Consider the following 22,800-nt stretch of genomic DNA (forward strand, 5'->3'; position numbering starts at 1 on the left):
ATTAATGGATAAAGGGTTTTTGAAGTATGGTCAATTTATTGATTTGAGCATGTAAAACTGTTCCTGTTACTTAGGCAGCTTTCTTTTGTTACATCAAGAATGGTAATTTTATTGAGAAAGGCACAATGGAAGATGATTGATTGTCTGCTTTTGTCATGGAGATGAATTATTGCCGAATGCATACATGAAAAAATAAAAGCATTGTTCTATAAATTGGCCCTTGATGCTTTGTTCATTTGAGTTCATTGTTCATAGAGTCTAGCATGAGCTAATACCAAATAATATAGTAAATAAAAGCATTTTTTTTTTTGCTGCAGCAAAATTACTTTCTTCACTAATGAAACTCAGCTTTATGAAATAACGGTGTCTGCCAGTGTGCTACATTTAAAATGTATAATTTAATCTATGCCAAAAGCTGAGTAGTAACAGAAAGTTTGCATAGCCATTATCATTTTATTAAATTAGTAATAAGAGTGCATAATGAAAAATGAAAAACTTTTTATTTAAAACTTAATGGGAAAGCAGCTCACAAGCAACGCAAATTAAAAAGCGGTACATTTAATTTTAGACAGTTGAATAAAATCTATTAAGAAAAAATATAATTGTCAGTAACCGTTGAATGACTTCAATAACTTTTTAATCAAAAAATTAGAGTCATGACTATCAAATTTTCCAAGACTTTTAAAAGGATAAAATATCAGAATACAAAAAAAGTTTCATCAACCTTTAGGTCTCTAAAACAAGACATAAAATACTACTTTTAAATATATTAATGTCATGCCAACTTATTATTTGCTTCTAGGAGATATTATTTCTTTCTTTATATTTGAGGCATAGATAATATCTAATGTAATTAATCTGTTGTTTTAAGAAGTTTGCTTTTCAGATAGATTTCAGCGTCAGTGACAGTTGATCTCTCCAGCTACGTTACTTATAACTTAGTTCATTTTTTTTTCCAATGCACTGTGATTTGCTGAGACAGAACACTTCATTCTAGATACAGCTATCACCTGGTGTTTGCTAAATCACTGTGAAATTCTTGCAACAGCTGTTTGTTCCTGGGGAAACATTCACTTCATATTGCAGCAATAAACTGATCATTGCCAATTAAATGCCCATTAATTGTGTAAGCAAGGATTACTGCCAGATGTTTACATTAGAAAGAAAAATATCCTTTGCTATTTATTTTCCACTTATAGCCATCCCTTTTCATGTAAATAATTATGTATATGAGTTTAGGTTTTTATAATATGCCACAAATTTCAATTCAAAGATTAATAAACAATCTCTCCATAGGTTTGTTTTAATAGAGGATAAGCCAGGGTACATCATACATATAATAAAAAGAATAAATTTGAGCAGAATCACATTTTCAGTGCCAAAAAAAAAAAAAACACGCTGAAACATTACACAGTGACTCAAATTTTCTACTTTATTTGCTATGTTACATGTTTCCTAGAAGTTGTCTTTATTTCCCTTTGGAAATAATGAATTTGGAATAATAAGTCTATGAAATTGCATTCTTAAAAGTTGAGATAAAACAAACTCTCTTATGTAGTCTGTAATGGAGAAGAAAACTATAAAACTAAAAGAATCCATATGAAATAAAAGCAGGTGGTGTTTTTAGACTTTTAGCTAAATCTCCCCACTTCTGTATTTACCTGGGGCTTCATTTGGTCTTGAAATATTAAATTCTTCTCCAGAATGCAGCAGTGATGAAAATGAAACATGCACTTAATAATACGTTGTCCCAGGGGCGCCTGGGTGGCACAGCGGTTAAGCGTCTGCCTTCGGCGGAGGGCGTGATCCCGGCGATCCGGGATCGAGCCCCACATCAGGCTCTTCCGCTAGGAGCCTGCTTCTTCCTCTCCCACTCCCCCTGCTTGTGTTCCCTCTCTCGCTGGCTGTCTCTGTCTCTGTCAAATAAATAAATAAAATCTTTAAAAAAAATAATAATAATAATAATACGCTGTCCCGAGTAATTTATTTCCCAACACCAAAACAAAATGGGAAATAAACATTAACCATAATGAATATATTTATTACCTCTTTCAGCGTCGAAAAAAATGGCAAAAGTAAAAAAAAAAAAAAAAGTGCTTCCCTGGCGATGCACACCTATAAATCACGCTTTTTAGGTAGGAGAGCTTTCACGGAATATATCATATATACATTTCCTTGCAGTTGTGCCTTGATGTTTTTCTAAGGAATCTCAAATTCATACACATGTCCTGCCTGTTAGAGTCCCTGATCCCGGCCCCTCACAGCCCAGCCACACAATGTATGCAAACAACAACAACCAAAAGATTAGGTGGTTCTGTTCCTCACCAGATTGAACCACACCTCCTCTTTGGAAGGTGATCACAGGACACATTCAGAGCTGCGGAAGACACGAAACACTAGCATCTGGCTCCTTAAATATCTCCACAGGCGTTTGTAATGGCATCTTTGAAGTTTTCTCTGCATCTGTCACATGTTTAGACTGCACATTGACTGCCCCAGCTGAGCACGATTTTGATTCTTTGAGACTTTGAATAGTGTAATCTGTTTAAGAATAAGGCTCGGGAAAATCCCTCATAATATCCATACACAAGCTCTTTCATGATTAAAAAAAGGGGGTCCTCATTCCCATAACTGTTATTTTTTCTTATGCTGAAATGATGCCAGCCTTTGAGTTAATAATACAGCCTACAATTACATTCCAGCTTTGCACAGTTTTTGAGAACCTGTGCTCAAAAAATCGCATCTTGTCTAGTTTTTTTTTTTTTTTAACCAGTATTATAGAAATTACTACTTGAGAAGAAGGCCTCCGTAAATGTGATGTGTGCATAATCATCTTGGCACCCGATTATAAAAGAAATCTGACCACGGTCAACTCACTTTGGAAATCATTTTTGATTCAACCTATTGAACATCGAGCGCATCAAGTGCAGAATATAAGAATAAAGGGTGATTTGACTTAAATGGTAGTTTGAGTGCTATTGACTTTGCATCTATTAAATTAATATACTTCTAACAATTAAGCCATAAAGACTCTATTGCACCCATCTCCATATGTGTACAGGCTATTTCCTACTATTAATGGGTCCCTAGATATATAAATACGAAGGGGCACTATTAAGTATACCTTCATTCTCTCCAATTCCACGATTGTCCTGTTTCAAATTTTTGAACTTGACAAAATTTTTCTTGGTGTCACTAAACTCAATATTTCTATTTTCATCGAGGAAAATGTCTAGTAAGTTCATTGACACTAGGTATCAAAAGCATAATATTTTACTCTCAACTTGAAGGTTTCCATTTTAAAAGAAGATCACATGAAGAGGGAAAATGTTTCTAATGATTAATTTGAGTGCATGTGCACGCACGCACGCACACACACACACACACACACATATACACACACCCCAGAATAAACAGGAAACAACAGCTGCTTTAAGACAGGAAGGTTTTCCATCCACATTAAAGTTACCATTTCAGCCACCATTTTCCCAGTTTCCAAGATTACCCTGACTGTACGGATTATCTCATATAATTCATGACGAGGTTGGTTGGTTGGTTTTTTAAATCAAAAAGAACACCACATTTAACTTTAAAAATATAAATATAAAACCAGCACCAGGGAAAAGATGACAGAGTATAGTCCTCGCATGAACATAGTCATCAAGAGAAATTAGACAATTTATACAAATGAGCTGACCTATGAATTTCAGTAATCAGAACCCTGGGGTGAGGCAGAGCAAGTGACACAAATGAATATGAAACAGCTGGGAGAATCAACTGGGAACTCTTTGTGAAGAAGAAATCCAGATCCACGCTCTATTCCACAGGAAGAGAATTAAGTATTTCATTTATTCGTCTGTAATGTTCCCCCACTACCTTCAGAAGCAGACCACTACAGTGTGGAGCAGTTTCTTTCTCCCCTTTCTGCCAACTTTGAAGGTAACTCCCTCCAAAGTCTTAGATTACTAAGGGCATTATAACTGCAAAGGTTGCCCTGTAATGTGGTTTTATTTGCTTACGTTTGCAATTTCATTATATGTCTGTCTGAGATGCAAATGTACCATTTGCATGTATATGTGTCTTTATATTCACACCTTGGTGTCTCAATTCAGATTTGGGGGAATGGTTGGTGTAAAATGTGAGGCTTGGGCATCCTTATTGAGTCCATGTCATGGTCCTAAATATAATACAAAAACCTGTATTATGTTCCCAGAAAATAGTCATGAAAGACCACAATGGGGAAGTATGGCTTCACTGGTTCAGAGTCCCCTCCTACGTCACAAATTAACAACATGGAGAAATGTCTACTGTGAACACATTTGGCTATTATGGTACATATGTAAGTGACAAAAGCCACTTATGGCATTGGCTGGCAGGAAGTGATGTGAAGGAAAAATGGGAAATCCTTTTCAAAGAATGACTTGAAAGTCTTATCTTTGATTTTAACAATCCATGCCATACAGTTTTTTCCCTCATTTCCTTTATGGATAACTGAGGAAGAATTCTGGAACAAATTACTGATGTTTAGGATTGTTACAAAAGAAACTTGGATGACAAATTCATTTACTTTATATCAAAATAATGAAGGTTTAAAAGAATAAGCTATAAAAGACTCTAGGAGAAAGAGTCTATAAATTCTGAAGGAAGATGTAGACAGGAAGCTCAGAGAAATCCGACAGTTACTGATACTAATTTAACCATCTATTTATTCAAGAAACATTTATTAAGTTACTACTATGTTCCAAGAACTGTGAGAAAGGATGGAGGGGTGAGAAAAAGATAATTTGCTAAGGATTTTAAGTCTAGTTCTTCCACTGACTGGCTGCTAACCAAGGCCACTCCACTTCGATGAGCACTAATTTTCTCATTTGTAAAATAAGAAGAGTGACATAGATGTCTAAGTATCTTCCAGCTCTAAAGCTCGTTACTGAAATGTCATTTTTCAATCAGATAATGTGCCGTATTGTGCATGCAGCCCTTGGGTGTGCAGAGTGCTGCTCCAGACTTCTCACACTGAGCAGGACACTTCTAACTCTCACAAGTCAGCTCCTATCCTGACATGCCTCTGACATTCACCCTCACACACAAAACTGTTGGGAAAAGAAGAAACCTAATACTTAGAAAGGTAGCACAGAAAAAGAGATCCCCCAGAATACAAGCAAGATGAAACCCTCCTGTCCAGAATGAAAGCACGCCTCCAAATTTATCGCAGGCACACACGCATGTGTGGCATGAATCCCGCAGTATTCTGCAGGAGAAAGGAGCTTGGTGATCAAATGAGTCTAAAACATTCTCTACACTGCTGATCTTAAAGGTTCAAGAATGACAGTTCTGAGAAGTCCTGGAGCTAAAAAAAAAAAAAAAAAATTTAATGCTTACCATTTCCAAAGTTATTGAACTAAGCACATGACTGTAGAATCCAATTTAGAAAACACTGTGGTAGGAAATTAAACCAAGAGTTAGCTTAATGGGTTTCTTAGGGAAAAAAACCTAAGACAGTTGGGGCTAAGACACCAATGAAGATTCCATACAGTAGTCTGCACAAAGGCACATAGCCAGGAGAATGTTCCTTGTTAAACTTACCGACCATCCCACAAACCTCAGAACTTCCGCTATGGGTCAAAGGGGAGTCGGGTGAGTGCCAAGTATCCCTTATCTCTCACGGAGGACAGACTGCTTTAATGAGTAGCTATTAGTGCTACAAAGAACCCAGGTTTTTTAAAGTATACATAGTGTGGTGAAACCGCCTATAAAGCTCCACGGGAAGGTGATTTTAGATATAATTGGATTTCATCTGAAGGCTCATCTTCCAGCAAGCATGCATTCCCAAACAGCTAAGGATGCAATTTCCCATTTTCGGTCTCAGAGAGGGATCTGTACAGGAGTAAGGGGGAAGGCAAGAAGAGCTGGCAGCCTCTTCTTGAGAAGTAAGCAAGTAGCAAGTAGATTCCTGCCTCTACAATATCCTCTCTACCCAGTGTGGGTTGGGTCAGCAAACTGCACCTCATGTTTTATTTTGTCAGTCACTCCTACAGAATCATTAACAGCTTCTATTCATCCGTAAACCAGAGCAGACAAACACCACCAGGAGGTGCCGAACCATAAGGGCAGATGTGAACCACTCAGAAGCATCCAGGGAACTCTTGGCCGATTAGCAGACAAATTTGCCCCAGTCATGTCACTACTCTTGCAAAAACCTGATCCTACATCGATTTTCCCGAACTGAATTTTTTGGACCCAAGTCATCACTCACTAGTATAGCAAGCTTTTACTATGCGTGAACATGGAATCACTAATAATGAGCTCTGGTGGCCAGGACCATGCTGAGAAACTTCTCTGGAAGAAAGTTTCTGAGAGAGTTGCTTAATCATCACCTCCTGGCCTGGTGAATCATTTTGGAATGCTTCTGTTGCAAATGTATGGAAAAACTGATATACAGTGTCTTAAATATGAAGAGCCAATGTTTCTCACATAAGAAAAAAAACCCAAACTGCTGTTGACACTAAATACTGTGTAACTATCTTAGTGGTTCAGTTCCAGTGTATCTGTTTTTTTGGTTTTTCTTTCATAGACACAAGACTCCACTACAGCTCAGGCCTCATTTTTTACATTCAAAGATGGACAAGAGAGAAGGATAGTATCAGTCACAACTTTCACTTTTACCACAGGAAGCAACAGGCTTCCCAGTAGGCTCTAGATTGCTACGTTAGCCCAAGCCATCACGTAGTCACAAGGGAGCCTGGGAATGCATGTAGCAAAAGCAAGAATATCCAGGATGGTCAAAGGGTCCAGAGCAGCCACAGAGATTTGCATATCCCCTCTAAACATAATTTTACTTTCTATGGTTGTAATTACACAGTGCCTTCCAAAAGGAAAAAAAGCCAAAAACTATCTAAATAAAATCCTGCGACATTTGTTTTCTCCCTGACAAAAAGAAGGTTTTTAAATTTCAGTTTCGAGCAATAGTGTTGGGTGTTTTCCTGTTTAAATGGGTTGTGAATAACAGCGACTTACTTATAGCAATGTGAATCAAAACAATGCCAGTCTCCCCTGATGAAATCTCGGTGAAGAAACTGGTGATAATCTAATTCAGATCCAAGGCTTCTTTCTTTGACGAAGTGACTATCCTCCCTGATGTTTCTAGGACATTCTCAATTGTTTGTTGTTTCGGTATGATTGCTAATAACACCTCTTTCACTTTCGAGTGTTGTGGCTTAGACAATGAATTATACAATCACCTGATCCATTAGTTTTTCTGTGCTAATGATTTTTAAATTTATATCATTAGACCGAATCATGTACCTGGACTACAGAATTCCATTGAGAGAGGCCTACTTGATATCTTCACTGGCAAGTTCCACCAAAAACTCAGCTATCCCAAAGCAAACTTAGGCCATCCATTCGATGGTTTTTTTCCTATTAGTCAAACTTAAAATATCAGACAAGAGACCTTGCACTTTCCTTTTAATACATCCTCAAGCTGTCTACTTAGCCCTGCTTCACACACTTTCAAATTGGGAATGTGGGAAAATCATTGACAGGTTGTTTTGTTTTGTTTTTTTTTAAAGACTTTATTTTTGAATAATCTCTACATCCAACAGGGGGCTAGAACTTACAACCCTGAGATCAAGAGTTGCATGCTCTACTGAATGAGCCATGCACGTGTCCCTCATTGATGAGCTTTAAATAGGCAACATTCATGAATGATTTCACCTTGCTTTCAGAATAAAGATCCAAATTTTTCTATGGTCTACAAGATTCTTCAGTCTATGCTAATCTCTTCATTTCATTTTAAACCACTTTTCCCCCACTCCTAAATCATTTACTATCCTAGACTTTGTTCAGTTCTTTGAAAGCATCATTTCCCCCCCAGGTATGTATTCTTGGGATAGTCTCCATATCTTCTTTGATAGGTATCATCTTTCAGACCCTGGCTCAAACCTCTTTTCCTCAGGGGAATGTCCCTTACACTCCCAGACTAAGTCTCTTATACCTGAAATATAATCTGTACTTCCACACATTTTCCTTCCCAGCATCCAACTTCAAGTTTGTAAGTTTATACTTGTATGGCTCTTTGATCACAGATTATCTCCTGGAGTAAACATTTGTTATTGTATCTTTAGCTTAGTGCCTGTTATACAGTATGTTCTCAATAACTATATGAATGAATGAATGAATGAATGAATGAATGAATGATAGTGTAGTACATAGAGCATGACAGTACCAGGTCATAGTTAGTCTTTATTGCCAACAGACACTCCAAGTGAAAGTCATCCTTCCAGAAGATAATCTTAAAGGATGATATAATTACAATTTCCATAAAACATTTGTGATTTTTTTTATTTGCTCAAACACTTATCCAAACTTTACTCATACTAATTGACACTGATATACTAAATTAATGACTACTTAGATGTATAGAATAGCACTTTCAGATTTAACTTAAAACTATTTAAATTTTGTGGAGTGGCTCCTTATCCTGAGCATTTAGATTTTTTTGAGACCTATCTTCTATGACATTTCACAATTTTAGAAATATTTTCGTATGTCTTTCTGATTACAGCAGACTCTGGGATGCTCTACACAGATTCCCTTTACCAGGCAGATGCAACCATCTATCAGCCACTCTAAGTATTGTCTGCTAACAGCTCACAGCTGACCCCTTCACCAGAGAATTGCCCTTGGCTGATGGGGGCCTTTTCTCTACTAAAAAAAAAAAGATGAAATAATGAGTTCCTGGCCACCAGGTCACCAAATAACTAGCACATTTTGACACATGTTAAAGTACTAATAAAAAATAACATTTCAAAAAAGCATTTTTCTTCCAAATAAAATATTTGTCATTGCTATTACAAAACTGCAAGACTTGGTAAATGTCACTTCAAAATTTAGTTATAGGATTGAGATTTACAAAGGTAACTCGGTATGCCAGGAGAAATTCTGCCTTCCACCTAACCCAGCCCATTGTGGATTAAGAAATTAAATCATTCTAATTTTATGATGTGTTTAATGAATACATTTAAGTAATGATTAGGTCATTGGTTCATATAAGAACAAAATCAACATGGTGCTACACATGAAAAACTACATATTGAAAGAAGAACCAGATAGTTTTAACTGTTCAACTCCTGTTTTAGAAGCCAAGGGAAAAACAGAATTAAAGAGCTAAAATATAGTGGCTCAATCCTGCATTCTGTATCAACTAGACTCAGTCACTTACAATTCTCTAGAGATTCAGTAAGTGTTCATCAATTAAAATAAGAGAAAAAGATAAACAACTCATGTCGAGATGGCTATTAATTTCAGAAGTATGGCAAGCTACTTACTTGGTCTCAGCTTGATCCTTAGTGAATAAAACCGGCTGGTATATAACTTGACCAGAGTTCACATAATGTGGCAGCTTCAAGTCTCAAAAGTCCAAGATAAAGACTGCAGAGAGTTCTAGTATCAGAGATTGCAGCCAAGGGTTTCTTGGGGGGCAGTACTGTGAGGTCAACGTCAATTGTCAAACTGAAAGAAGTCACGATGACAAATAAATATGAAGTATTCTTTTTTAACACAAGAGGATTTAAGTCCATTATCTAGACATTTATGTTGTGGTAAAAACTCAACAAATAAATTAAAAATTGCTCCAATTAAATTTCCTATTTTGGGAACCTATATAGGAACCTCCAATTTTAGATTCCTAAAATTCTAATACAATAAAAAGCCAATTCTCAAAGACTAATGAAGTACTGTATGATGACTAACATAACATAATAAAAAAAAGAAAAAAGAAAGAAAAAAACCAATTCTACTTTTGAATTTGCTATCGGTAGCCATAGAAAGGCTTTATCAGATTCCATTATATCTTTAAATTATTTTAAGTATAAGAAAATGAAAATGACATGAGCTCATCATTGAATTTATACAATCTTCTTCATAATCTGGTTTACCATTCATACTTTATTTGATATTTACATGTATAGCTATCTAGATGCCACCCTTTCTCTTTTGAGCATTGTTTACATTTAGAAGATTAGAGTTTAAAGTTGAGGAAACTAGAAAAAAAAATGAAATTAGTAATTTTTCTACCAAAAAATAGAATAAAATTTTTACCTAAAATAAGTAAAAATGAAACCAATTCTTTCCAGATTACTGATATGAACAATGAAAATTCCTAAATTGAAAACCATTCTTTTCACGTTTTAGCATAAGTTCATAGTAAGATAAAATCAAACTTATGGTTATCCATTTAGTAGGTTTATTTAGGTTGTAAGACTATGTTCAATTCAGTGGTCATTAACTCTGACCTTAATTAGCAATTTTCACAAACATACTTCTAATTTAAAAATCTTCTGGGAAGAATGTATTAGTCAATGATAATATCAGTATGTATGAAGTATCGTATGTATTCTTCAATATTTAAAATAATAGTGCCTATTACAAGTAATATAAAATTATTATGGTGGGTGTTTCTCTTTAACAACACATACCACTAAGTTTTACAACTCCTCCTCAATGTTAGAAAGAATATTAACCAAACGTGTCAGTTGGGGGACACCTGGGTGACTCAGTCTGTTAAACATCCATCTTCAGCTCAGGTCATGATCCCAGGGTCCTGGGATTGAGCCCCGAGTAAGTCAGGCTCCCTCTCAATAGGGAGTCTGCTTCTCCCTCTCCCTCTGCCCCTCGCCGCCCCCCCCCCCGCCCGCAACCTTGTGCAAGTTCTCTGTCAGATTAATAAATAAAATCTAAAAAAAAAAAAAGTGTCAGTTGAAGAGTGAAACTCATTAAACTCCATACACGTGGACATCTGCTCTGCAACTGTTGCAGGGAAATAACATCTCAAAATCAAAAATCCAAGGACTCATTATCTACTTGGATATTAAGAACTATTGGCAAACCTCATTTCCCATTGGAAATCCTGGAAACTTGAGAAAATGAGAAAGAAAATGTGGGTGGAAAATAGAAACAGAAACAGCAGGAGAAAAAAATTGAAAAAGGCAAATGTAACAATATAAGTAACGAGGAGTTTTCACTGTAAATGAAAACACCATGGATGATAGCTTGGAACTAGCTTTAACCAAAAAAGTGCCAAATGTATCAAGAAAGAGTTTGTAGTTAATAAACCAAGATGTGATTCTAGTTCCTTCGCTACTATAACTCACCTTAAAGGAAATCCTTCCCAGTCATTATAGAAATGAGACGTTTCCTAACAGTTGATAGAGAGATAATTATCTAACAGGAATTTTCAAAGTTATAAAGGCACATTAGAGTTTAGAGTAATCTTATTAAAAATCAAATTCACAACATCAACAGATCCTTCCTGTGCCATGTAATTACATTACAGACACTTAATTGAAATAAACTGGAAATAAAACCTGGCCTAGCACAGACATGTACTGATGGTTAAGACTCAGCAGGGTGGTACTAGTTCATTAAACTCAGTCTTCACATATGTCCACCCATTACGTTCTAAGAAAATATTAAAAATAAGGACACTAACTCAATTAAACTTTCATATATAAACATTCATTGACAATTTCTCGTATGTGTGTGTAAAACCTACTTGAAAACAATGATGTACGTAAAGACAGTTTATGATTTTTGTGGTTACTTGGAGACAAAAAAAATTACATGCAGGAGAATTAAACATTTCCAACAGTAACTTTGAATTTGTATAAAATAATTAACAAAAACTTCCTACTACAAAAATTTCTAAGCCTTATGATTTGGTTCCTCGAAGTGTTGAGACGCAGTGCGTGAAGTATTCCCAGGGGCGCGGGAAGGGCATCAGTAGTCCCTGAAAGGCCCGAGCAGGAAGGTCGGAGATTATATTGTTGCTAACCCAAGTATCACGTACTCTGGATTCTCAGGCTCCTCAGGAAAGGGAGTCAACCAGAATTTTTTTCGTATGTTTCCGCCCAGGAATGTGAATTTATTCAGGTATAAATTGTACAGGTTGTTCCTTCAGTTGAAAGAAACTAACCGGAAAAGTGAGTTTCTGTCTGTGTTATCTGGGGCACTGGAAGCAAGAGGTCAGAATTTACAGGTCAACATCGTAAGTGGACACGTTCTTGGGAACAGCTGAAGTAGATTTATTAATGAACAATCATGGAACAATCCCTTTATATAAATGTTGCACAATCCAAAAAAGGAAATCCCTCCATAGGGGTTAAGTGGCCCGTGGCCACTGGGTCGAAACGTGCAAAGCAAGTTTGGTCCTCGGAGAACAGGTTGATGGTCACAGGGGCAGCTGAACATTGATGTGATGGTGAGACCAGGCCACAGGCCTCCAGTGACAGTGCAGGTCACATAGAAGACACTTGACATCCTGCAACATTCCTCAGAATGAACTGCTAGGAATTTTATAGCATGAAGGGGCTGAATTTCAATTATTCTGTTTTTGTATTTATATAAGTCAAGTTTAAATTAAATATTCAGTATGTACTATGTTCCAATCACATTCCTTGTACCTATAAACTTCAGAGAAAGAAACTTAAAGCTTTCAGTTGTATATAAAGCCAATATCTTTATACTGCATATTTAGTTAAAAAAAAGTCTTATAAATATACTAGCCCAAAATTACTGATAAGAAAATAAAATAAAGCAAAGCAAAGGCTTGGCTTTGCTATAGACTGGCTAACTTGCTCTCAAAAGATATAATAATTTGTTGCCAATAATTTGTAAAAATGTCCTCCTTAAGAAAAAGTTGGTTTTAAAAAAATCTTTACAATAGATTTGCTTGAGCATTTGTCTTTCATAAATACAAATTTAGCCACAATAGCTAAATTGTGGAAGGAGCTGAGATGCCCTTCAACAGATGACTGGATTAAGAAGCTGTGGTCCATATATACAATGGAATATTACTCAGCCATCGAAAGAACGATTACACAACATTTGCGGCAACATGGACGAGACTGAAGGAGATAATGCTAAGTGAAATAAGTCAAGCAGCGAAAGAGAATTATCATATGCTTTCACTCATTTATGGAACATAGGAAATAGGAAGATCGGCAGGAGAAGGAAGGGAAGAATGAAGGGGGGGAAACAGAAGGGGCAATGAACCATGAGAGACTGTGGACTCTGGGAAACAAATTGAGGGCTTCAGAGGGGAGGGGGTGGGGGAATGGGATAGGCTGGTGATGGATAGTAAGGAGGGCACATATTGCATGGTGCACTGGGTGTTATATGCAAATAATGAATCATGGAACATTGCGTCGAAAACTGGGGATGTACTGTATGGTGACTAATATAACAAAATAGAAATTATTAAAATAAATAAATAATAAACATAAAATAAATACAAATCTATTTTTCATATAATCGATATAGTTTTTAAGAAATGTAACAATAACACATCAAAATCCTACAGTATTAAGTAGGACTAATAACTGTCAGAAACCCTAAAGCCAACTTAGCTCCAACATAAAAGGGACTTGACTGCTCACCTAACTGGTGGCCCTCACAGTTGGTTTGATTCAGCACCTCACCAATGTCAATACGGAACCTAATTTATTTTTTTTCTCTTTNNNTGGCACTCTGTAGAGTCAGATTCATCCTAAGTTTGGTTTTCCTTATTGAGATAAAATGGTTAAAGAAGTCCTCTAAATAAGGTACTTTCCAGGAAAGAAGATTCTGTACTCTGGAAGGATGAACAAAAGCTGTCAGCTTAGTTTGTATCACACCAGCCCTAAAAGCATTCCTGTGGCCAGAGAAATGCCATGTGCCAATTGGCTTAGGCCTACCTTATAGAACTAATCACCATGGAAACAGGTGAATGGGGCACTGGCTTCTACAGATCAAGAGCCACTGGGGTAAAGTCAATTCCATCCAAGTTTTAGTGCCTGCATTACAATGAAGGGGGTGAAAGTAACAGACACCTTTTCTGGTCTACACCAAAGATATTTCCTGCCTTCTTCGTTTCTAATCAAACTTCAATGTTAGCTGGATAGTGAACAGAGAGTCCTTGATTTCAGACATGAAATTATGACCTAGATCCGGCCACTGAAATGTGAGAGCCTATTGGGAAACTACTGCCTGTTTTCTATTTTGACCTCAATCATGCGAGGATGAGGCTTACAATAACATTAGCTATCTTGAGAATTAAAAAGAATGCCCAGAGAAATCATAGATATTCTCCCCTAGTACTCTGAAATTGTCATGCCACTAAAAATCTGCAGAACTGAAATGCCACTTCGTTGCAAATTTTTTTAACCTTTTTTATCAATCTAAGTTGGAGTGGCCTGGAAAAACACGGATTGTAATATGTCAGCACAGTACAAAATAAAATGAAGATGATAGATGCATGGAGATCAAATGCAAGCTCTGATCAAAAGCAAGCATCACACAAGAACTTTCTTATGTATACTTAGGGACTATATAACTTTTGGTGGGAAAGCAGATGTGTGAAGGCCAGCAGAAATAAGGAGGATGGTGCAGTACAAACTGAAAAAGCTCATATCGAAACATCCATGTTGTCCTTCCCATCCCCGTACCTTCAGAAACAACTCACCGTGTGTACTGCTCAGAAGAGGATAGTCCTGAATATCCTATGACAGCCTCAGTTTTCAGACCTCAGGTGATTGGACCAGAAATGGGCAACTGACCTAGAATGAGCTAGTCCATTGGCTGACTCAAGTGACTAGCCAACTATTTTACTCGAAGCATGAATTTGAATAGCGAATTTGAGATTCCGAAAAAGTTAAACTACGTTAATGTCAGAGTGGACACAGCAGTGAAGGCCCAGGAGCTCCTACCGCTCAGATAGGTCACTCGTGGTTCTTCCCATTTGTGAGCTTTCTTTTAAAGCCACGTATCTAGTAATAGTCCGTGATATTCTTAACCTCTACTGAGCACACAATACTTAGAACCTTTTTCTTTTATTGCCGATAGTTCTTTTTAACCCTCTCTCTACAAAGATTTTGAGTACTACGATTCCACTATCTTGAAAAATAGGCATCTTTTTAAATATTTTACCTTTTTATTACGAAAATGTTAATATATACAGAGGTAGAGAAAAGTAAATGAACTTCATGTACTCACCATTCAGCTCCCATAATTGCATTTTAGGTAATAATTTTAACTTTTAAAAATTATGTTACTTTGGGTCATCCTGAAATATTGATTCTTTACAAACTTGAAATGTTTGGGGGGTTAATTTGTTATCAATCAGCAGGCTAGTCATATGAATTTTTATGAATTTCTGAATCTTGCTTTGCTAACATGCCAGTGTTACAGTTATACACATTTAAAAGCAAACAAACAAATAAACAAAAACATGATTCAGCATTTAAAGTAGGTTGCTGTCTGTAGGTAAAATATGATGTTTCTGATAATGTAAGCTGATATATTTCATTTTCTTACTTTATATTACCTAATAGTTCAAACATGCTACTCTACACTTAAAGGCTATTTATACCCTATCAAATACGTTGAACCTCACCTTTCACATTTTTTAAAAGGACATTACTTACAATATCTTCTTTCTGGTTTTAAACATTTTATGGCAAATTTTATGAATTTTTAATTTGTATTGTCTGGCTTTTTATATAGTCTATTTTTTTTTATTTAAAATCAATTAGCCAACATATAGTACATCATTAGTTTTCGATGTAGTGTTCAATGATTCATTAGTTGCATGTAACACCCAGTGCTCATCACATCATGTCTATTTCTGAGTCCCTAAGCACTTCTGTAGGTTTGGTGAGGATAAAAAGTACATAATGAACAAAACTGTTATTGCTAAAATTTAGGACTGATTTTTAGTATACAAGAACCAGAAGTATCTTTCTACTGTTCTATGTACTTGCCCAGTTGCCTTTTGGAATCAAGTATAACAATTTTTCAATCTTATATTTATACACATGCAATTGCATAAATGTCAGGAGAAGTTCGAAGTAGGAAATCAGAAAAGAAACATAGGTTCCAGTCCAGGATCTGCTACAAAATAGCCAACGATCTTGTCAAGTCACTTGGCCTCTCTGGGACACCATTGTTTACTTGGAAAATGTGCAGTTAAGACTACAGGACCTCTAATTTTCTCTCAGCTCAAAAAATTGATATCTAACTACCTTTTTCACAATGAAGGAATAGATTTTTTTTCTTTGTTAAACATCATATTCAAAGTTAAAGGAAATCCTTCCTCTTCTTCAGTGATTTTTACTCAGAGCTTAGAAAACTTGAGCTTGAAAAAGATCATGTGCAGTGTATGTACTTAAGAAACTGATGTGCTAGTGTATCTATGCTGAAATTCGGACAAGATGTTCTCTGTACTCTTGAGATGCTTTACCCTGCAGTGTTACAAGATCGCAGCAGAAATAGAAAGCTATTACACAATTATTACCCCTTGCTTTCGAATTTTACTTATAAGAAGAGACTGGGTAATTTGGATTGCCTAAAAAGCAAGGGTTTTAGAGTTATAATAATTATTTTCCATGCAGGCAATCAGTATTTGTAGAGAAGAACTGAAGTTAAAAAAAAAATTAAAAAAAAAAAAAAGCTCAGGCAAACATATTTATTTTAACATATCATTAAACTTCATGAATTTAACAGGAAAGTCTCTATCACCCTCTGTAATATTTTATTATTAATTAAGAAGTCTTAAAAATTTCAAGATCTATTCCCAGTGAGAACTAGGTCTACCTTTAGATATGCATCGTGCAATATGGTATCACTTGCCACCTGTGATTATTGAGCAGTTGAAGTGTGGCTTGTGCCACTAAGGGACTCAGTTTTTAAGTTAAATTAAGTTTAAATTTAATTAAATTTAAATACAAAATTAATTAAGAACTTTTTAAGTACGCGTGGAACAATTTGCAGGGGTGATTCTACTTTTCCATTTATCAATCTTATGAATAAAAATGCTGATTAATTATTTCTGAAAAAAGTTTACTGCCTCAGCAAAAGAAAACATCAAAGTGAGAAGACAACCTACAAAATGGGGAAAAAATATTTGTAAACCATAAAGCCGATAAGGGGTTAATATCCAAAATATATAAAGAACTCATACAGCTCAAGAGCAATAAAACAAATAATCCAATTAACAAATAGACAAAGGACCTGAATAGACATTTCTTCAAAGAGAATATACAAAAGGCCAAAGCGTATATGAAAAGATACTCAACATCACTAGTTAGGGAAATGCAAATTAAAACCACAATGGAATACCACTTCATTCCTGTTAGAGTGGCCATGATCAAAAACACAAGAGATAAGAAATGGTGATACGGATGTGGAGAAAAGTGAACGTTTGTGCCATACTGGGAGGACTATAAATTGGTGCAGCCACTATGGACAATAATATAGAGGTTCCTCAAACAATTAAAAATAGAATTGCCATATGATCCAGGGATTCCTTTTTGGGAATATACCCAAAAGAAATAAGAACACTAACTTCAACAGATACCTGCACCCACATGTTCACAGCAGCATAATTTTCAACAGCCAAGACATGGAAACAACCTAAAGTGTCCACCAATGACGTGTGTGTGTGTGTGTGTGTGTGTGTGTGTGTGTGTAATGGAATATTATTAAGCCATTAAAAACAAGGAAATCCTATCATTTGCAGCAAGTGGAAGGACACTGAAGGCATTATGCTCGGTGAAATAAGTCAGAGAAAGACAAATACTGTATGAGATCAGACTTGTGGTTATCAGAGGCAGGGAGGGGGAGTTGGAGGAATTGGCGCAAAAGTACAAACTTCCAGTTATAAAAAGAATAAGTACTAAGGATGTAATGTACAACATGATGACTATAGCTGAAATTGCTGTAGTATACATGGAAAACTTGCTAAGAGTTCCCATCACAAGGAGAATTTGTTTTCTTTTTCTTGTATCTATATGAGATGATGGATGTTAACTAAACCCATCGTAGTAATCATTTCACAATATATATAAATTGAACTGTTATGCTGTGTGCCTTACACATACACAGTGATGCATGTCAATTATTTCTTAATAAAACTGGGGAACAATTTAGTGCCTAAATTGACATTTCTTTAAAGTGGAAAATACACAAGAAAGAAATGTAAACTATAGCATTAATAAATCTTAAAATATTAACTACATACTGTAAGGATAATATTTTGGATATACTGGTTTAAAATATATTAATCAAGTTAATTTGATCTGTCCCGTTTTTAACATGAGTATTAGAAAATTTCAAGGTATTTAAAATAGAATTATGTGGCCCAATCTCTATTTCCAGCTGGTCTGGAGCACTGGGTCATTTTAAGAGAATAATTTCTAAGCAGCACCAGTCCTCACTGATTCCTTCAGAAACATTCAATTCTGGTAGTGATTGAATAAAAAATAAAGAACTCCTGAGCTCAGGTGAAATTATTTTTGTTAAGCAGACAAACTAATTAGAAGTATTTGAGGTCTGTTTCTATCTTTAGATAATAAATTTGGAATCACTGGCTGAATTTTAAATATATATCCAGAATTCTAGAATTGGAAAAGATCTTACCTTATCAAAATTAATTCTACGCAGAAGAAATCATACTTCATCTAATATTCCCAAGTTCATTTAGAAAGTTCATGGTGAAATCAGAAAGAAAAGTTCCAATTTTCAACCTATTCTGCCTAAGGGTGAATACATATAAGGGAATTAAGAATTTAAATAATAATTTCAAGAAAAACTATCCAGCAAAACTCATCAAAAATGCTTTGTCTTAAGATTCTCCAAAAGTCCTTTCTGTACATAAATGGTCACATAAAAAGTTGATTTTAAAAAAGAAACATCTACTTTTCAAAGATGGTTTACTTCTTTTCTAGTTCATCAGTATTCCTTTATCACTTTCCTCAAGGCTTTTTGAAAATGTATCTATCCCCTATCATAAGAGCTATAGAGTTACTATGGCCATCCATTGGAATACAAGTGGCCTAGAAAGGGTTAAGATTGGGAGCAAACTTAGGGCCAAACTGAAATCAAAAAGTTGCTGATGTGAAGTACCAGGTCTCCTGGGGAAACAACATACAGGCTGCACCATTGACTTGCCAATTAATCCAAGGAGCCACATGGCCATTAGTTCGGGAAAGAGACGCTTGCTTGACTGTTTGCCTAGAGGTAAGAGCTAGGTTTGCAGCTGCCAAGCAGCAGGATGACAGAAATAAATGGTGGGAGAAATTAGGACTAAGAATATAAGTACTTCATTATCTTGGCTTGGCTTCAAAGGAATACCTGAATGTCAGACTATGGCATCTTGCATAATACACAGATTAATTTATTATAAAAAGCCTTCGAAATATGAATAATTTTCTAAGTATCTTTTAAAACAGTTTCACGGTAGGTACATTCTACTAATTCCTACAAAATTCTAAAACAAGTCTTCAAATTTAATAATTGAAAACTTGAAGGTGGGCCCATATCACTTTCCAGAGCTATAAATAGGTTTCACATAGCAAATTCAAAGAAGAAGTTATTAAAGCTCTGCAGGTTAATTATTACCTGTACATTAATCACTATCTTACTAATTTTTGTCATACTTACCCATTTGCTTGTTTGGGGGGCAGGATTTTTTTAATGGCTACATGATCAACTTTTCTATGGAATGTCCACGTATGAAATGATGCAATGAAAGTCAGTGCATTTGATCCTGATGCTGAGAAATTGCTAACAGCTCATACCTACTCCGAAGTTAATTAAGAACAGCCTACATATGCTCTTTGGGGAGGCATTTGAAGGTAATTCATAGGAAAATAATTCCACTGAAAGCATCCAACTAAACAGCTGAGATCTCAACTCTGTTCTTTAAACATATTTCAGCAAAACACAAGGGTGTTGGGGCATGAAAATGCAACTAAATAAAGTCATTGAAATTATACTTAGAAAAATATTTGTAGCTTTCTCTCACCTGCAGTCACAGAAATGTTGCTGTACAATTAACATATTATATTATATTTAAAATGTGTCCTGTCAGAGATGCATTGCCTTATTCTACATTATTTCCTGTCTTAATTGTGGCCTGGCTCTTGGTATAATACCTGGGATGAGCTCTTGGCCTCATAGAATCTAGCTGGGTACCACTTTGTACTATGCCACCCTTTTTGCACTGAATCAGAACGAAAAGAGTCTCGGGCGGTCGACAGCTTCATCACTGCTTCCAAGTTCAGGTTGGCTGGGCTCCCAAATCTCTTGGGGTGTGTTGGCTGCCAAAGCAAATTAGTCTCACTTTATCTTTGGGGCAGTGACTTTGCTAACTTTATTGGCTGTGTGGGGCCTAGGCCTTCCAACATAAGCAGGTGCCACATTAGTAAAAAAAAAAAAAAGAAAGTATAGTTAAGATATTGATCTCCTTCCCACTCAAAAATGACAGTACCGAAAGAATAATTAGAAAATCTACGAGGGAAGAAGAAACCAGTTAGAACACATGAAGGAAGTCAGGGCTTAAATTATAACTCAAAGTGGCCAAAAGAGCAGTATAGAATCACTACAAGAAAAGACTGACATTAGGACTAAATTTACAATCTGAAAAATACTAATGCCATTGGTAAAGCAGAGGAAACAAGAGATCTTATCCAGCATATATCATGAAATATATATTCTGAAAAGATGATAGAAGGAAAAGATTACAATGAAAGAAGCAATCAAATGTGGAAATCACAGAAAAAATGGACAGGCTTGAACAAATCAATCGAAGAGTTATGTGACACTAAGAGAAATGTGCCCAAATAGAAATGTTTCAGAGAAGCTTCCAGTCTCTATCTTCAGTCTCCCAAGTTAATGGGAAAACTGGAGATTTGTCTGTGTGTGTGTGTGTGTGTGTGTGTGTGTGTACTAGTAAATGCATAAAGAGAAATCTTTATTTCAAATATGAAGTTTCTGGGACACAGACAGTGAATATATACATTTGTAAAAGTTTTATCTCAATTTGTACTGACCCAAGAATTGGTTAACTGTGGACAGCTTTTCTCACTGCTGGCAATGTTGGCTAGAGATCAAGGGCAAAAGCCTCAGAAGGCCTGATCACCAGATATTCTTATTTGGTAGGTCTGAGAAGAGCCCAGGATAATTTTTTTCTAATAGTACCCATTTCTAATAGCAAGAGAAGAGACTTTCTTAGGTACCACTGCAGCCCCAGAACATTAAACAGCATTTGGCATGAGATAAATACTTTATAAATAGCTCATGAATGACTAAGGGGAAAAGTTACTACTGATTACATAAGTGAATAAAGCATACATGATTCTGATGCAAAATTGTCCATGGACCAAGCTTCAGGAAACAGTGATCTGGAATATTTATTTCTCTTCTTTAATTTCAAAGAATGATGAAAATTAATATTCATCGCCATTACAGAACATTTGTGATACGCGGCATCTAGTTCATTGAGATAACTCTCTGGTTTACTAATTTAAGTTTCAAAAGTAATTGGGTGCTATATCAATTATTTCCATAAAGACTTTTCCTTCCTCGATGATGAAACAATTTTTCTTTCAGTTGTTAACCCACACACACGTGCTGAAGTTAATTGGATAGGGTGTAAGCTTGCTTCACTTCATAGTAATCCTTTACTGCCAATCTTTTCATCTCCAGAGTTAAAATCATGGATTCTCTGAACTTTCTTCCTATCTTGATAGCAACAAGACCAACGACAAACAAATTTAAAGAGAGTCACTAAGTACTGACCAAAAGCAAGTTGATAGCATGCCTACTCATACAATCTGCTCATGGTCACCGATCTCAAAACATCTTTGCTCCATTCTCTGTAAAAGGCTAAGAAATGAAGAGTTAAGCCTCAGCAGGGCTTCTGGAGAGGCCTCCAGAAGTTCAGAATTTGGGGACTTAATATTGTGTCAGATCCCCTTTATGATCTAAGGCACAGAAGATATCAAATTTAAGGGTCATTTCAACCTCCTAATTAAAACCGCTTCTCAGTTGCGAGAAACTTCGTAACAACTCTACCCCAAAATGGACTCCTCATACAAAAGTATTGTTCTAGGAAGTATTTTAACTGCAAAAGCAAGAATTCTGCAAAAGTAACAATAAGGAGAAAAGCTGATTTTGTATCTGTTGTAAATTTTTGACAGAGGGCTAAAAGTTAATAGTCACATTTATATTTAAAATATGTTACCCAATAAAAGATTGAAATCTAAAGTAAAAAGCTGTAAGGATTTGGAAGAGGCAGAGTTCAAATTTTTTTTGAGGGATTAAGGAATTCTTAGAAGAGGAAGTATTTCAATGATTTGCATGTAGCATGTACCAAACAAATATTTGCTGTCAGAATATTATAGAGATATTTCTATAATAAGTATGAAATATGAGAACCACTTATTATTAGGCAAATTTCAAAAATTACTTTGAAGATGTAAACCTGAATTTTAAACTAGCTGACAAGGTTCTTCATGGCCTGACTTCTGCCTACCCCACCTCCTTCATTTTGAATTATATTCTTCTGAATCAGCCACAACACTTGTTAATTTCTCAAAGCATAATATTGTGTCCTTACACTGTGTAATGTTTTCCTATTATTCCTTTTGATACAACATCATCACATTAGATTTTTTCTGTATATGTCTGGAGGCAATTTCACCTACGGTCCCTAAGAGCCCCTGGTGACCAAGTGAGAGAAAAGGCAATCCCAGCTGGTATACAATATCTACAACTTTACAGAGTCTCCACGTTACACAAGGCACAGAGGCATCTGGCCTTATCTAGGTATTATGAATTTTAAAAGTGTCAAAGAATAAGACACATATCAGCCACCTTCCCCTTCTTCCTTTTTGTTTGCAAATTCTCAGGATCTCGGCATTGGGAGAAGAATGGAGATAATAGTAATGACAGTTTAAGTTATTGTTTAATTTCCCTCTCTGATTC

The 22,800-nt window shown here is 35.8% G+C and overlaps 1 long non-coding RNA gene across 1 annotated transcript in view; it reads right to left on the reverse strand.

Annotated features, from left to right (window-relative positions):
• Window positions 1–9,171: 9,171 nt before the first annotated feature.
• Window positions 9,172–22,800, reverse strand: part of LOC121100691 — a 37,606-nt gene continuing 23,977 nt past the window's right edge. Inside the window, exon 3 of the long non-coding RNA XR_005832405.1 lies at window positions 9,172–9,510. This is a non-coding gene — a long non-coding RNA (uncharacterized LOC121100691). The remainder of the gene's footprint in view (window positions 9,511–22,800) is intronic.

The sequence above is a fragment of the Ursus maritimus genome, unplaced genomic scaffold (assembly GCF_017311325.1).
Source record: "Ursus maritimus isolate PB19 unplaced genomic scaffold, ASM1731132v1 scaffold_5, whole genome shotgun sequence".
Lineage (NCBI taxonomy): Eukaryota > Metazoa > Chordata > Mammalia > Carnivora > Ursidae > Ursus > Ursus maritimus.